The 4335-nt window shown below is 49.1% G+C and overlaps 1 pseudogene across 1 annotated transcript; it reads left to right on the top strand.

Annotated features, from left to right (window-relative positions):
• The first annotated feature begins 2146 nt into the window (after nt 1-2146).
• LOC117085402 lies at nt 2147-4322 on the top strand (annotated as a pseudogene). The gene has a single exon (XR_004437944.1). The product of XR_004437944.1 is annotated as an endophilin-A2-like (transcript).
• The last annotated feature ends 13 nt before the right edge of the window (nt 4323-4335 follow it).

The raw sequence follows: 4335 nt of genomic DNA on the forward strand, positions 1-4335 counted from the left end.
GGCTGCAGTGCAGCGGCGTGACCTAGGCTCACTGCAACCTCCGCCTCCCAGGTTCAAGCGATTCTCCTGCCTCAGCCTCCCGAGTAGCTTAGCTTACAGGTGCATGCCACCACGCCCAGCAAATTTTTGTATTTTTAGTAGAGACAGGGTTTCACCATGTTGGCCAGGCTGGTTTCGAACTCCTGACCTCAATTGATCCACCCGCCTTGGCCTCCCAAAGTGCTTGAGTTACAGGTGTGAGCCACCGCACTCGACCCAGCAGATTTTTTTTTTTTTTTTTTTTTTGAGACAGAGCCTCGTTGCTGGAGTGCAGCAGCAAGATCTCAGCTCACCGCAACCTCTGCCTCCCAGGTTCAAACGATTCTCCTCCCTCAGCCTCCTGAGTAACTGGGATTATAGCCTCGCACCACCACACCCAGCTAATTTTTGTATTTTTAGTGGAGATGGGGTTTCTTGTTGGCCAGGCTGGTCTCAAACTCCTGGCCTCACTTGATCCACCCGCCTTGGTCTCCCAAAGAGCTGGGATTACAGGCGTGAGCCACCACGCCTGGCCCGGTCCAGCAGATTCTTATATTTCAGTTTTTAAAGAAATGTTTGCCTTTCTACTGCTTGATGTGTAGTGGAATCTCATTGTGGTTTTAATTTGCATTTCTTTAATAGCTAGTGATGTTGAATATTCATGTGCAAATATCTTCTTTACTAAATTGTTCAAATCTGTTCCCATATTTTAATTGGATACTAGTCTTTTTATTGAGGTTTTTTTTCCCTGTAACCCTATGAAAGATTCATTATTATTGAATTTTAAGAGTGCTTTATAGACTCTAGATACAGGTCCTTTCAGGGACCAGGTACAGTGGTCCCTGCACATTGGGAGGCTGAGGCAGGAGGACTGCTTGAGGTCAGGAGTTTGAGACCACCTGGGCAATATGGTGAAACCTCGTCTCTACCAAAAATATAAAAATCAGCCAGGTGTGGTGGTGCTCACCTGTGGTCCCAGCTACTCGGGAAGCTGAGGTGGGAGGATTGCTTGAGCCGGGAGGTCGAGGCTGCAGTGAGCTGTGATCACCACTGCACTCCAGCCTGGGTCACAGAATGAGATACTATCTAAAAAATTAAACAAGTAAATAAAACAAAAAACAAGGCCTTTTAGATATGTGTTTGGTAAATATCTTCTCTCAGGTTGTGGTTTGTCTTTTCATTCTAAATATTTTCTAGCTGGGCACAGTGACTCACACCTGTAATCCCAGCACTTTGGGAGGACAAGGCAGGTGGATCACTTGAGGTCAGGAGTTCGAGACCATCCTGGCCAACGTGGCAAAACCCCCATCTCTACTACAAATACACAAATCAGCCAGGTGTGGTGGCACACACCTGTAATCCCAGCTACTCAGGAGGCTGAGGCACAAGAAGTGCTTGAACCTGGGAGGTGGAGGTTGCAATGAGCCAAGATTGCACCACTGTACTCCAGCCTGAGCAACAGAGTGAGACTCTGTCTCAAAAAAAAAAAAAAAAAATTAATAATAATTAAACTAAAAGTGTTTTCTGAAAAGTAGAAGTTTTTAATTTTGATCAGCTTTAAGTTAGCAGTTTTTTCTTATGGCTTGTGCTTTTTTGTTCCGTACCTAAGAAATCTTTAAGAACCTGTTGTCTAGTCCAAAGTGGAAAAGATTCACTCCTATGTCTTCTCCCAGAAATACTATCATTTAGGTCTATGATCCGTTTTTAGTTAATTTGAATATATGGTGTGAGGATGTATTTTTTTTTTTTTTTTTTTGCAATTGTATATTTATTTTTTGGAGAAACGAGGTCTCACGATGTTGCCCAGGCTGGTTTCAAACTCCTGGCCTCAGTGATCCTCCTGCCTCACCCTCCCAGAGTACTGGGATTACAGGCATGAGGCACCGTGCCTGGCCTTCTTTGCAATTATATATATATATACAGATGTGTGTGTGTGTGTGTGTGTGTGTATGTGTGTATATATATGTGTGTGTGTGTGCATATATGTATGTGTGTGTGTGTATATATATGTGTATATATATATTAGCCAGGTGTGGTGGCACAGGCCTGTAGTCCCAGCTACTAGGGAGGCTGAGGTGGGAGGGTCACTTGAACTCAGAAGGTGGAGGTTGCAGTGAGCCAAGATGGCACCACTGCACTCCAGCCTGGGTGACAGAGCAAGACGTTGTCTTAAAAAAAAATTATATATATGTATATATGTGTGTATATATATGTGTGTGTGTGTGTATATGTATGTATTTCTGCAGGGCCCTACTGTGAGTTTGTTACACAACTGACTGCAACTTAAATAGTGCCACCACCCCACAATATGGCAAACTAAATAGAAACTCTGTTTTGCTAAGGCTGGTTGAGGGCAGTATGCAAGATTAGCATGGAAAGGGCCCTTCATTTCACACTCTGTTAATTTTTGTCAGGTCACTTTCTTATCTTGACCACATTGTCAGATCTGTTTTACTGCTCTAGCCTCACTTCCCTCAGCCTCCTGCAGCATCTTCCCTGTCAGCTAGATCCCTTCCTCTCTGGATGAAGTCCTCTTCATCGACCAGCTTTCTCACTTGGGTCTCTAAGACAGTGAGGATCTGTCTGCTTTTGTCTTGACCATTAGTGGATAGGAAAAATGCTCTCATTCTCTGTAACCATTTGTCACCAAGGCCATACAGACATTGAACTAACTGCCTTATTGGAGTTTATTACTGGAAGTCTTCAGGAGTTTACACATTTATATACAAAGTAAGTAGGCCAGTGCATTTGTCTTGTCTCATGTGTAATGATCTTTAATGGCGTATTGAAAAATTACCATTCTCAAGTAAAGATAATGTATACGTCAGGTCATTTACAGTCTCAAAGGTTTGTCAGTATACTTTAAAACAATCCTGGGAACAGTTCTATATTGAAGGAGACTGAAGAATCATGAACACTAGGCGGCGCTGGGGCTGGCAAGCACGTGGCGGAGGCGGTGCCAACGGGGGCTGCTGAGGCGGGCAGAGGGTTGGCGGCGCCTGGAAGCCTGTCGCTGGCACTGTCCCGGTGGGAGGCTCGGCAGCGGGCATGTCGGTGGTGGGGCTGAAGAACCATTTCTACAAGGCAAGCCAGCTGGTCAGTGAGAAGGTGGGAGGGGCTGAGGGGACCAAGCTGGATGATGACTTCAAAGAGATGGAGAAGGTGGATGTCACCAGCAAGGCGGTGACGGAAGTGCTGGCCAGGACCATCAAGTACCTGCAGCCCAACCCAAGCCTCGCAGGTAAGCTGACCATGCTCAACATGGTGTCCGAGATCTGGGGCCAGGTGAAGAACCCCAGCTACCTGCAGTCGGAGGGGCTCCTGAGCGAGTACCTGATCCCCCACCTGAAGGAGCTAGGCGGTGAGTCCAACTTCGGTGACACACTGCTGGATGTTGGCAAGTCCATGAAGCACCTGGTGGAGGTGAAGGACTCCCTGGACATAGAGGTCAAGCAGAACTTCATTGACCACCTCCAGAACCTGTGCGAGAACGACCTGAAGGAGATCCAGCACCACCAGTTGGAGGGCCGACGCCTGGACTTTGACTAAAAGAAGAAGCGGCAGGGCAAGATCCCCAATGAGGAGCTGCGCCAGGTGCTGGAGAAGTTTGAGGAGTCCAAGGAGGTGGTAGAAACCAGCATGCGCAACCTCCTGGAGACCAATATCGAGCAGGTGAGTTAGCTCCCAACCCTGGTGGAGGCGCAGCTGGACTGCTACCTGCGGGCCGTGCAGATCCCGGACAAGCTGGCAGAGAAGCCCAAGCGCAGAATGCGGGAAGCTTCCTCACGCCCCAAGCGGGAGTATAAGCCCAAGTCCCGGGAGCCCTTTGACCTCGGAGAGCCTGAGCAGTCCAACGGGGGCTTCCCCAGCACCACAGTCCCCAAGATCACAGCTTCCTCTTTCCGATCTTCCGACAAGCCCATCTGGACTCCTAGCAGGAGCATGCCACCCATAGACGAGCGGAGCTGCAAGGTGCTGTACAACCTCGAACCCTAGAACCATGGGGAGCTGGGCTTCCATGAGGGTGACGTCATCACCTTGACCAACCAGATCAACTACAACTGGTATAGGGCATGCTGGACGGCCAGTCGGGCTTCTTCCTGCTCAGCTACGTGGACACGCTCGTGCCCCTGCCGCAGTGACTCGCCAGCGCCCCGCCCCTCTGTCCACACTGGGCGGCACCCCCTGCCGGGTCTTCTGCCTTCCTCCAGGCTCCTGCTGCTAGGATGGTGTCCAAGCCTGCCGGTGTCACCCAGTCCCAGGTCCTCGAGGTACTCCCTGAGCAGGGAGCCACACTTGGGTGGGGGGCTTATCTGG

The sequence above is a fragment of the Trachypithecus francoisi genome, unplaced genomic scaffold (assembly GCF_009764315.1).
Source record: "Trachypithecus francoisi isolate TF-2019V2 unplaced genomic scaffold, Tfra_2.0 Contig00549, whole genome shotgun sequence".
Taxonomy (NCBI): domain Eukaryota; kingdom Metazoa; phylum Chordata; class Mammalia; order Primates; family Cercopithecidae; genus Trachypithecus; species Trachypithecus francoisi.